This window comes from Mus caroli, unplaced genomic scaffold (assembly GCF_978045245.1).
Source record: "Mus caroli unplaced genomic scaffold, Mus_caroli_1 scaffold_17, whole genome shotgun sequence".
NCBI lineage: Eukaryota > Metazoa > Chordata > Mammalia > Rodentia > Muridae > Mus > Mus caroli.
This window is the reverse complement of record NW_028227272.1, coordinates 9,153,708-9,167,500: the sequence shown is the minus strand read 5'-3', so window position 1 is coordinate 9,167,500 and position 13,793 is coordinate 9,153,708. Positions and strand designations below refer to the sequence as shown.

General features: G+C 42.1%; 1 pseudogene; it reads left to right on the top strand.

Annotated features, from left to right (window-relative positions):
• Positions 1-12,937, top strand: part of LOC110312001 (nuclear nucleic acid-binding protein C1D pseudogene) — a 22,156-nt pseudogene extending 9,219 nt beyond the window's left edge.
• Positions 12,938-13,793: the final 856 nt, after the last annotated feature.

Below are 13,793 nucleotides of genomic sequence, written 5' to 3'. Positions count from 1 at the left end.
TTAAAACACTATGGTCAGTCTTTAATCCCACCAGAAATCCTAGAGTGACTCAGATATTACTGGGAAATTGTAGGAAGCACTAACATAGTTTCCAAAACTACAAAATGTAGAGATAGCTGTCTACCTGGACAGACAACCCCGATCCGCAAAAACTTGAAGCATCTGTCTTCCACCTTCTGGCCCAGAGCAACTATCTGACGGACCTTTGTAAAGCACCCAGAACAACTATCTGACGGACCTTTGTAAAGCACCCGGAACAACTATCTGACAGACCTTTGTAAAGCACCCGGAACAACTATCTGACGGACCTTTGTAAAGCACCCAGAGCAACTATCTGACGGACCTTTGTAAAGCACCCGGAACAACTATCTGACGGACCTTTGTAAAGCACCCAGAGCAACTATCTATCTGACGGACCTTTGTAAAGCACCCGGAACAACTATCTGACGGACCTTTGTAAAGCAGAAAAGATTTAAGGACTGCTCACCCTGTCTCAGCAAGGTCAGTCAAGTATTCCGTATAACTTGTGTTTTCCTGGATGGTATTGATCTGTAGACCAATACAATAGGCAATTCCTGCCCAGTGGCTACCTCGCCACAATGTACAACCTCACCTGGAATTAAAGATGCTCAGTTTCTTCTTTGAATCCAAGAAAGGGGTACTGTCAGGAGCAGACAGGTCTCTAGTTAAATGATCTTTAATAACAAAATGGCCCATAAATGTCACATTTTGTGGATTTCTGATGTCTTTGAAGACTATCTATTCAAAGTAGTCTGGACTGTTGTCCTTTAATTACTCCCAGTTATTTTTAATTGAAATAGCTTGAAAATACCCTTACAATTAACTCAGAAACATGAGTGTGTTATCTGGCCCTTAACTTGTATATCATCTAGAAACAGTTTGTAAAAAGCAGCTATAGAAGGACTAGGTCTAAGCTTTGTACACTTAAATTTTTGTATCGAAGAAATATATAGTAATGAAAACCTTAAATCTACCCATTCCAGGTGCTCACTATCCATTCCATTTGATCACTGCCCATTCTATGTGCACACTACCCATTCCATGTGCATACTACCATTCTATGTTCATACTACCCATTCCATGTTCACACTACCCAATCCTTTGTGCTTCCTACCTATCCCATGTGCATGCTACTCATCCCATGTGCTCCCTACCCATTCCATGTTAACACCACTTATTCCATGTGCTCACTGCCCTTTTCTTATCAGAGTTTATTATTTGGCTTCTTTCATTTCATATTTTTGCATAATTGTTTTGAGGTTTGTACTGGCTGGTTTTGTGTGTCAACTTGACACAGCTGGAGTTATCACAGAGAAAGGAGCTTCAGTTGAGAAAATGCCTCCATAAGATCCAGCTGTGGGGCATTTTCTCAATTAGTGATCAAGGGGGGAAGGGCCCATTGTGGGTAGTGTCATCCCTGGGCTGGTAATCTTGGGTTCTATAAGAGAGCAGGCTGAGCAAGCCAGGGGAGGCAAGCCAGTAAAGAACATCCCTCCATGGCCTCTGCATCAGCTCCTGCTTCCTGACCTGCCTGAGTTCCAGTCTGGACTTCGTTCAGTGATGAACAGCAATGTGGAAGTGTAAACTGAATAAACCCTTTCCTCCCGTTTCCTGCTTCTTGGTCATGATTTGTGCCAGAATAGAAACCCTGACTAAGACAAGGTTCAACCACATTTTTTTACCTTTCTTTTATTTTTGCCTGTTTCACACACATATGTAATAGGTTTTTGTCACATATGTAATAGGGTTTGGAAGTATGAATCTTCACCCCCATTAGCTTCCTATCACCTCCCTAGATCCGTTCCTCTCCACAACAAGACCCCTTCAGTTTTCATGCCTTCCTCTGTATATGACTCTGACTTTATTTCAGGTTTCTTGCAAGGGCATGGGCATAGGGTTACTGATGGAAGTATGAAGCAGATGATACTCACAGCAAACATCTACTGTTAGTAGTTCCTAGTGGAGATGTAGGGTCTTAAGGGCCCCACAGTCTTTTCCTTCTCTCATTCATACAAAGTGTTGATGAGCCCAGTTTTGTGCAGGATGGTGCATACATGTGTCAGTGTGCACATGTGGTAGGTGGGTGCAGGTGATACATGTATATGTGTGTATGTAGAGTCCCAAAGACAATATCAGACCATATCCCTTTCAACAAAGTCTCATGCTTGCAGATTTGGCTAGCCTGTGAGGTCCGTGAGCTCCAAGGATCCACCTGTCTCTACCTGACCATCACTGGGATCACTGGTGTACACTGCTACACATGACTTTTCCATTGACTCTACAGATCCAAATTCAAATGCTTATGTCTGTGCATGTAGCAACTGTTTCACCAACAGAACCATCTTGCCCAGTGGTTCATCGTCAGCACCTACTTGATTTACTTGAGGATCACCTGGGAGATTAATGAAGTACACTCCCTGGTATCTGAAAGGGAACTCTCAGAGAGGTTTAACTGAAGAAAAGCCTCACATGAAATTAGGCAGCAGCATCCTCAAAGGCTGGCTCAGAAAGTACACCAAAGGAAAGAGGAGAAAGTTGGTGTCCATAGGCATCACAGCTCTCTGCTTACTGACTGCTGTGGTACTAGTGTGATGCTCTGTCACACTCTTCACACCATGATGAATGAATGCTCTGAAATCAGGAGAGTATATGCCAAAGTAGAAGTGCTCCTGTCTCTATGTTTAACCTCCCAAGGAACTTACTACTATTTCCTTTCTACACATGGATAGAAAAAAGAAAACTCTTTGGCATTTTCACAGTCATTGTCCCTTATGGATGGCCACCTGAAGAAGGTGAGGTCACCTTTGCAGGATTAGGTTTACATTGGGGAATGTTATGCATGATGCTCAAGAAGAGAGTGGTTCAATTGGGACCCTCATCCTTGAGGCTCCCGGTGGAGGAAAATACCATGATATGTCATGATGGGGAAGGAGGCAACTCGGTCTTATTCAAGCTAAGGTCCTGCTTGGACAGAACATGGTCTAGAGGGCCGCAGGTATTCTTCCTGGGTATTTAGTTGTTAGAACCAGATACCATTCTGAGCCTTGACAGATCCAAGATCAATGCCATCTAGGCTCTACTAAGACAACTAGCATCACAAATTCTCACAGTCATTTTTACAGTCTTAGAACACTGACACAGACTCTCATGTGTTCTGTTCCTTTTCATCATTGTGATGAAATGTGTGTTGGAAGCAACTTAAAGGCTCACAGGTTCATGAGTTCAAATCCTTTATGGCAGGAAACGCATGGTAGAACTCGAGTCAGTAGGTTACAGTAGAAATTCCTCACATCCTGGAGGACCAGGAGTCAGAGAATAGTGGGCCTGGGAACCAGGCTACTCACCTACAAAGACCCTAGTGACCTACTTTCTTTTACCAGAGAGTCCTTGCTTCCTAAAAGTATCATAACCTTCAAAGTATCACCAGCAGCTGGTTCCGAGCATGGAGAGCATAGGCCTATGAGGCATTTCCATGTTAAACTGGCATGTGCATGTATGTAGATTCTCAAGAACCATCAAGGGGTTCTTAAAGGGAAATGAGTAGCTGGTTGTAAAGAGAAAAGGGAATCATATGGGACCAGAGGACCAAGAAGGGAGGAGAGGGAAGAGAAGTAAGAGACAGAGGCACATGGAGAGATGTTAATTTCAGGGCTGGGGTGCACCTTGTTCTTTGCATTTGGCAGGATCCACACTTCTCTGTACTGAAACCTGGTCCCTTTGGACAATTTCCCCCTGACTAGAGGCAGCAAGGGAGAGAGTAGAGACAAGAGACAGATATGGCACATTTATTGATTCCAAGCAGACTTCCCATGATTCAGTTGAATTGATTGCTTCAAATTAAATCCTTTTGTTGCAGCTGCTTCTCAGCTACCATCCAGTCTGTCCTAATGGGGCTCTGATGCATAGTTCAACAATGAGACTTTCAGAGATTTACTCCACATTCTGCTGATGGGACTCACAGACCACGGGGCAGGTAGGATAGGATGTGAGCCATGTACCTTTCTGACTTCTCCCAGGGGGCCCCAAGATGCACTTTGAGGGTAAAGGCAGGAGAAAAAAATTATATTACAGAGGAGCTCCCCAAAGGGCTGAAGAGGAGCTGGCTTCCCCTTGCAGCTTCTTGCATCATGGCATCCCACTCAAACGGAATCTGGGGGTGGAGCTGGTCCAGGAAGGCAGCACATCTTGGCATGCAAGAGTACCAGGGAGAAAAGTGAGCAAGCCTGCTGTTGAGCTCTGTTCTTACTCCTGCCAGCATCTTACATCTCATTTTACTTGGATCAAGGTGCAATTTTACATCTTGGGGAGAAGAGCTGGGTGGCTTTGAAGTAGGGAGCACTGGATACAGGTGCAGATAGAAGGTGCAATTTGGGGAGATGTAGCTTTAGGAAAACCACACCCCTATCTGAATAGCAACTGCAGGGTGCAGATGAGGACACTGAGGCATGGTTATACAGAAGAACCAGCACTTGGGGATTGGCCATGCATATTCATTTCTATGACATGTAGTTCCACAGCCCGTTGATCAGTGGTAGAGCTCCAGCTCTTCTGCTTACCAGCTGTATGAGTTTGGGTAAGTTATATAACATCTCAAGGCCTTGACTTCTTCATCCATAAAGAGGAGAGAAAGTTCAAAGCCACTTCAAGAGGTTGTCAAGAGGCAGTGAGTTGCTAAGCCTCCCACGATCTAAATCTTCCTTTAGAAGAACAGCTGCATTTTGAGGCAAATACTAGGGGGCTTTGGGCACGGGGATCTTTAGACCTTTGGCCACAAAGCAATTCAGTGCAATCAAAGGAGTGGCATTAGTGTATTTGTAGAGGGAGTGGCAGAGCTAGCTGGACACTGATGGATGGTCAGGAAGTCACTAGCCTGCGTTCATGCGTAGCTCCCTTCTGCCCACCCCCCCGAAAACTCTCTTTGCCTTGTTATGTCAGCTCCAAAAGGAACCAGTAAGGCTGCTCACTTAAGCTGAGTGGACTGGAGACAGGCCTCCAGGCAATCCTTACAGACAGCTTCCCACTCTGCCTGTAACCACGACCCAGCGATGTGTGGAAGGAAGATGCACAGGCACTTATCACCAACTTCCTATTGCTCTAAAAGCCATAATTAGGCCAGATGTCAGCATGAGAGACAGTATATGCTACGTGGAAGGTTGAGGCTCTTCTTCTCAAGAGTTTACTGAACTGAAAATCTCTTCCAAAGTCTACACATCAGCATCATGCCAGATGAAGCTTGCTCTGACCCATAGGGCCCCAGCAGTGTTAGAGAGCACAAAATGTGGCAGTCAAGAGCTTAATCCCTATGTTTAGACAGAAATGGATTCAAATCCCACATCTGGCACTTTCAAATGCTGGGATCTAGAAGTTACTTATGAGCACTTAGAGTGCTGAGCTCTGGTCCTACTCCATTCTCCAAGCATTCCTGGCTCCCTCGTCTGTTTTGTGTTTTCCAAACTGATAATACAGCTTCTGATTGTCCTAGTGATCACTAGATGAGCATGTAACTAGAACTTTTAGCACACTTCCTGGGATACACACAGTATTTCTGAGCTGTTATTTTATTACTGATAACAATGCTGTCTTAGTCAGGGTTTCTATACCTGCACAAACATCATGATCAAGAAGCAATTTGGTGAGGAAAGGGTTTACTCAGCTTACACTTCCATGCTGCTGTTCATCACCAAAGGAAGTCAGGACTGGAACTCAAGCAGGTCAGGAAGCAGGAGCTGATACAGAGGCCATGGAGGGATGTTCTTAACTGGCTTGCTTCCCCTGGCTTGCTCAGCCTGCTCTCTTATAGAACCCAAGACTACCAGCCCAGAGATGGCACCACCCACAAGGGACCCTCCCCCTTTGATCACTAATTGAGAAAATGCCTCACAGCTGGATCTCATGGAAGCATTTCCTCACCTGAAGCTCCTTTCTCTGTGATAACTCCAGCTTGTGTCAAGTTGACACAAAACCAGCCAGTACAAATGCTGACACTGATAATTGATATAGCCATGAATCCTTATGAACAGAATATTGGAATTTACAGGGGGATTCAATGCCTGGGACACTGGTTAGTCTCTTTCTGATCACAAGGATCCATTACAGTCTCTGTCATCTCAGCATCTAGGGCATCTGCAAAGTCATGTCCCAGGAAGCTATGTTACCACACAGACGGAGCATCTCTGTGAATGAAGGACAAGAAGCCAGTGGGTTGAAAAGATTCACTAAATTCACTTTTTGATATCCACACACATTCATTTCATGGAGGACATCTAAAAGTGTTGCCAGCTTTGTCCCTGAGCTGGACAACATCTAACACTCTACTTCCTTGTCTTGCTCTGACTTCCAGGAAGCTGAAGCTAACAGTCATTGCAATGGCCTTACTGCTTTTGCTGAAGGCCGTTCCTTTACTAAGAATTTTATGTTCACTGCATCCTTTAAATGTAGGTATGACTATTTGTCACTGCATTCATATACCTGTCTGGGGAACTGTCACCAAGTGCTCTATTTCAGATGCCCATTGCGTTCCAGGCATCCCTGAGCCCTCATCTGTTTTATGGCTTCCAAAGACAATTGGGAAATTCCAACTGTATGCCCTTGTTAAATTGGCCCCCAAATCTCTGCAATGTAATTTATATTAATCTCCTAAAATGATATGGTAAAACTATCAACAGTCTTAAAATATCTATTTCTTTTGGCTCAAAAATTTGACTCATAGGACTAACCTAAGATAACAACATGAGACTTAGAGAATGGGAAGAAAGCAGTTAAGATCACTCTTCACAAGGGAGAAGGTGGAGGTTGCCATGGTGCCAGAAAGGCAGCCAAGAGTCCTACATCTGGACTGACAGGCAACAGGAAGAGAGAATGACATTGGACCTGGATTGAGCTTCTGAAATGCCAAAGCCCATCCCACCCCCAGTGACACACTTCCTTTAATGAGTCCACACCACCTAATAGAGCCATTCCCTGTGATCCTATGGAGACCATAAGGAAGTAATATTGTAAGTTACATTAAGGCTTTAATAAGCAGTATGTCTTATGGGCATTAATGTGATGTTCAGTTCAACAAAAAGAATGTATCCCCTTCGTATTCAGGGTCATATGGCAATTCCCAGTGTTTTACCCAGCCCAGAGCATCAGAGATATGCTACCCTCCCTCCCTCTCTCTCTCTCTCTCTCTCTCTCTCTCTCTCTCTCTCTCTCTCTCTCCCTCTCCCCCCCTCTCTCTGTGTCTGTGTGTGTGTGTGTGTGTGTGTGTGTGTGTGTATACTCACTCTTCAGGAAGAAGAAGGCTCAGCAAACAACCCTCTAGATAATATAAATGGGTAAATAATGCCAGGATTTGTTACATAAAATGCTAAAAATTTATAACTTTAGGAGGTAACCACTTATTTTTCCACCTTCAGAAATCTTAGCATCTGTTTCTTCCAAAAAAGATGAAGAGTGGAGAATTTTACAGAGGGGAAAATCCCAACTCCTTTCTTTCAAATTGAAGGAAGAGGAGATGGCAATGGTGGGGAAGAAAGACAAGGCTTTCAATCGAATAAAGGCTTCATTTGTGTTTCTGGTGAAAGCATGGGGGCAGGTACACTGGATTTTGTAGTGTTCATTTAGCAGTTACAACCTGGGCAAGGACCAGAGGCACTTCTCAAGTTACCAAGTATGGTGTGAGGACAGACCTTCTGCTTTATACCTTACACACTGACGTGGGCTAACGGGGTTCCAGTCCATTCCAACAAGACATGGCTTGTGATTCTGTTTATACAAACTTGAGAAGCATTTTGGGGACATAACATGTTTTCAGAGAGAGAAAGAGAGAGGGGGAGGGGGAGATGGAGAGGCAGAGGGAGAGAGAGCACTCTAGAGTGCACCTGGCTGTATTCTTCAAGTGATGTTGCATTCCTTCCTCTAAAGCATCCTTTTCACCCTTCCCATCCATGGACCTTTTCTACTGTCCTGGTTCAGATGCAGATATTTCAGGTTTTTATCTGAGGTTATATTCATATTTGAAGATTTGGATCTAGAATCCTTGTATTACTGTTCTATTGCTGTGAACAGATACTATGACCAAGGCAACGCTTATCAAAGAAAGCCTTTAAGTGTGGACTTGCTGTATCAGAGGTTAGTCCATCTTCTTCATGGCAGGAAGCATGGTGGCATGCAGGCAAGTGCTGAAGCATAGTTTAGAGCTTAACATCCTGATCTGTGGGCAGAAAGACTTTGTGCCTGATGTGAGCCTTTGTAACCTCAAAGCCCACCCCAAGTGACATACTTCCTTCAACAAGGCCATGCCTCCTAATCTTTCTTTTTTGAAATTTTTATTAGATATTTTCTTTCTATACATTTCAAATGCTATCCTGAAAGTTCCCTATACCCTCCCCCCACCCTGCTTCCCTACCCACCCACTCCCACTTCTTGGCCCTAGCATTCCCCTGTACTGGGGCATATAAAGTTTTCAATACCAAGGGGCCTCTCTTCCCAGTGATGGACGACTAGGCCATCTTCTGCTACATATGCAGCTAGACATACGTGCTCTGGGGGTACTGGTTAGTTCATATTGTTGTTCCACCTATAGGGTTGCAGACCCCTTCAGCTCCTTGGGTGCTTTCTCTAGCTTCTCCGTTGGGGGCCCTGTGCTCCATCTTATAGATGACTGTGAGCATCCATTTCTGTATTTGCCAGGCACTGGCATAGCCTCATATGAGACAGCTATAACAGGGTCACTTCAGCAAAATCTTTCTGGCATATGCAATAGTGTCTGGGTTTGGTGACTGATTATGGGATGGATCCCCGGGTGGTGTAGTCTCTGGATAGTCCATCCTTTCATCTTAGCTCCAAACTTTGTCTCTGTAGCTCCTTTCATGGGTATTTTGTTCCCTATTCTAAGAAGGAATGAAGTATCCACCCATTGGTCTTCCCTCTCCTTGATTTTCTTGTGTTCTGCAAATTGTATCTTGGGTGTTCTATGTTTCTGGGCTAATATCCACTTATCAGTGAGTGCATATCTAATGACTCCTTTCATTATTGGGTTACCTCACTAAGGATGATATCCTCCAGATACATCCATTTGTCCAAGAATTTAATAAATCCATTGTTTTTAATAGCTGAGTAGTACTCCATTGTGTAAATGTACCACATTTTCTGTATCCATTCTTCTATTGAAGGACATCTGGGTTCTTTCCAGCTTCTGGCTATTATAAATAAGGCTGATATGAACATAGTCCTCCTAATCTTTCTAATCCTATCAAAGACTTAATCACTCCCTGGTGACTAAGCATTCGACTACATGAGCTTGTGGGTGCCATTTTTATTCAAACTCCCACAATCCTCAAATAAGAGATAACATTTATTGTTTTCTATCTGAGTCTGTTTTTTACCCACTCACTATAGTGCTTTAGAGTTCCATGTATTTACTTGCAACTTCATTTTCCTTTACAATGGTATAATATTCTATTTTATGTAGGTGCCATGTTTTATAATCTGATAAATAGTTGAAGGACATTTGTTTCTATTTCCTGGCATGCTGGCTGGTCAGTTTGACACAAGCTAAAGTAATATGAAAAGAGAGAAACCAATTCATCCATATGATCAGGTTGTCAGCAAGCTTGCAAGGCATTTTCTTATTTAGTGATTAATGGGGAAGGACCCAGCCCATTGTAGATAGGGCCACCCCTGGGCTTCTAGTTCTATGTCCTATAAGAATGAAAGCTGAGCAAGTCATAATGAGCTACACAGTAAAAGTCCCTGTCCTGACTACCTTCTGTGATAATGATGTAGAAGCATAAGCCAAATAAACCCTATCCTGTCAAATTGCTTTTGTCATGGTGTTTCATGACAGCAGTAGTAACCCTAACTAAGACAACTAGCTATTGTGAACCTAGCAGCAATGACTACACCTGAGCAATCACCTGCAAAGTACAATATAGCTTTGAGCATATGCCAGGGAGTAGTATCCTTGTATAGCTAGGTCATATGGTAGGTTTCTTTTTATATTTTTGAGAATTCACCATAATTATTTAAATAGTTCACTACTCCACCAACAGTGAATGATGGCTTTCCTTTCCCCACATCCTTGCCAGAATTTGTTGTGAGTTGTTTTAGCTATTCTGACTTAATATGGAGTGCTGCTTTATCTACCACTCCTCTTCTTCTAACATTACAAATGTAGTAAAAGTTCCCTTTCCAAATCTGGTGAATAAAATATAAGGTATTTATCAAGATAACATGAAGCCCCCTTAAGGCCTCAGTTAAAAACAACACATACACAGGTATGAGGGCACATGACTTTAATCCCAGTAATAGGAAGGCAGAGGCAGGCAGATCTCTGCAGTTCAAGGCTAACCTGGTCTACACAATGGGTTCTAGGAAGGCCAGGGCTATAAGAGAAAGAGAGAGAGAGAGAGAGAGAGAGAGAGAGAGAGAGAGAGAGAGAGAGAGAGAGAGAATATTATCAATCTGTTTCATTTAGTTGCCCAAATTGAGTCATATAGGAAAATCAGAAGAGAAAAATAACATCCCATCTGTGGAATTCATAAACCTGGTGCCAAGAAATTAGCAGCTGTAGGCTCTGCAAAGGCAATAGTATTCTAATGGATTTACAAATAAATAGCCTCAACTCCCCAGGCACAGGATAAAAGTCAATTGGATGGATTAATAAACAAAATCCATGTGTCGCTTGTCTATAAGAAATTCATCTTACCTTCAAATACAGAAACTCTCTGAAAGTGAAAGAATGGAAAAACAATACAAACATTGCTATCCTAATGATATGTATTAAAATAGGCTTCAAATGAAATTCAAAGGAGAAAAAAGAATGACGCTTTGCTTTTGGCTGCACAGTGGGAGAAGCGACTGGATAGAAGTAAGAATAAACCAGAGACAGTAACAGTCATTAGGAAGTTTCATAAGGTATCCGGAAAAATGGATACCCTAAGAGTAAGGTGAGAAATTAGCAAAGAAATGTAATAAAAACTAGGCACTGCCCTCCCCTCTCCCCATAACACTATCCTGAATCCTTACTCCTCACCTCTTTACTTTGTACCTGCCTCCAACTGAGGCCCAGAGACTCCTGCTGGATCAGAAACCACACAGGATGCCAGAATTCCAGGAAGGTCATGAGCCCACAGACATCCTTCTTAGTGTACAGACTCTCTTAGTGTACAGACCCCAGATACTATTTCCAATCCTTCTTCCCTCCTCATCACTATGTCATATCCCCCAACTCTGGCTGAGGTCACCTTCTCAAGAAGAAGACAAGAGTGGACAAGAGAACTTGCTGGCAAACAGAAGTCCAGCCCCCACCTTGGGTGGAGACCTACTTCAAAAGCACAGGCCACACAGTCCAGCAGACCAGAGAGGAAATAGAAATCAAGAAACTAAACATCCATCCAACAAGACAAATCCAGAAATCAGCATCTAGACCTATAATTACCCCAAACTCTGATGCCTAGAGGGCAGCATAAGGATACAATCAGCAAAAGTCAGGGCAACATGTCACTACCAGAGTCCAGATATGTCACTTCAGCAAGCCCTGAATATTTCAACACAGCTAAAGTACAAGAGCATGACCTTAAAATCAATCTTATGAAGATAATAGAGATTCTTAAAGAAGTGAATAGATCCCTTAAACTGAGTAAAAGACAAACTAAAGAATTGGAGGAAATGAGGTAATCCCTTTTCAAAAGCCAAGAAAGCAAAGAAAAAGCAGTTGAAGGAAACAAAGCTGTTCAAGACCTAGAAATGGAAAAAGAAGCAATAAAGAAAACCGTATCAATTCCTACAAACCGTAGGAATTCCAGAAAAGGAAAATGTAGGTAATCAAACAGGAACTACAAAACGTAAGTATCACTCACCTACATAATATAAAAGATGAAAAAGAAAATCTCAGGTGTTGAAGATACTGTAGATGAAATAGATACATCAGTCAAAGAAAATAATACAGCTAAAAAGTTTCTAACACAAAACATCCAGGAAATTTGGGACACCATGAAAAGAACAATGTAAGAATAATGGGAAATGTAAGAAAATGTAAGAACAGAAGCAGAAAAACCCTGGCTCAAAGGCCTAGAAAATATAAGTGTAGAAAAAAAATTTTCTTAACCTAAAGAAGGAGATGCCTATACAGGTACAAGAAGCACACAGAACACCAAATAGATTGGATCAGAAAAGAAAGTCCCCTTGCCACATAATAATCAAAACACTAAGCATAAGGAAAAAGAAAGAATATTAAAAGCACAAGGGGAAAATGTCAAGTACCATATAAAGGTAGACCTATTGGAATTACGCCCTGCTTCTCAATGGAGACTCTAAACAAAAAGGGTTAGAGAGTGGACTTATTTTCCGGCAACAGGCATCCATGGTATTGAGCTGGTCACAGTGGCAGGTGAAGAAGTGAATGAAGATTATCTCATATGCCCCAGTACAGGGTAATGCCAAGGCCAAGAAGTGGGAGTGGGTGAGTAGGGGAGCAGGGCAGGTGGAGGGTATAGGGAAATTCCAGATAACATTTGAAATTTGAAATGTATATAAAGAAAATATCTAATAAAGAAATTCATGAGTCTTTAAGAGCCCTGGAGAGCTCCAGGGGTGCTGTCAACGACCTGCTGAAGACCATGATGTCTGTTTCTAGAGACCAGTTGCTGCAGAAGTTGGACCTATTGGAACTAGCAAAGATGGATTTAGTTTCTACATACACCTTAAAGTCAATGTTTTGGGTTTATTTGGCAACTCAACGAGTTAATCCCAAAGAGCATACTGTGAAGCAGGAATTGGAAAGAATCAGAGTCTACATGAACAGAGTCAAAGAAATAACAGACAAAAGGAAGGCTGTGAAGCTGGACAGAGATTTGTCAAAAATGCACTCTGGGAACCCAAACCAAAAAACACACCACAAGTGGCTAGTAAATGGAAAAGTAAACACTAATCTTTTGGTTTTGTACATATTTTCAAAAAGTAAGTCATTTTTATCAGTTTACAATGTAGTTATGTGACCATTGGAATTCATGTATAAATTTAAACATTAAATTTGTGATACTGATTCTTTTTTTTTTTTTTTGCTGAGAAAAAAAAGGGTTAGAGAGATGTCCTGCAAGCTATTCAAGACCACAAATACCAGCCCAGAACACTATATACAGTAAAACTTTCAATTACCATAGATGGAGAAAATAAGACATTCTATAATAAAGCCAAACGTAAGCAGTATTTATTTACAAATCCATCATTGCAGAAGGTGCTAGGAGGTAAACTCCAACCTAAAACCAGGTTAACTACAACCATAGAAACACATCAAATAAATAATCTCAGAACAGGAAAATCAAAAGGAAAATCACACACACACACACACACACACACACACACACACACACACACACACACAGCACTATTACCACTCACAATTGTAAAAGAAATATTACTAATGCTTAAATCACACATCAACTCTCACACATTGATAGTGGGAGACTTCAGTGCATCATACTTACCAGTGGGGCAGGTCGTCCATCCAAAAACTAAAGAGAAATTCTAGATCAAATGAACTTATCAGATATCTACAAAATGTTTTAAACAAACACAAAAGACTATACCTTCTTCTTAACACCTAAAGGAACTTTCTCCAAAATTGACTATAAAGCAAGATACAACAGATACAAGAAAATTGAATTAACCTCTACATCCTACCAAACCACTTCAGATTAAAGGCAGATTTCAACAACAGACAGTGTATAACTTCTGGAAACTGACCATCTCTTTACTGAATTGCTACTGGGCCAAGGCAAAAATAA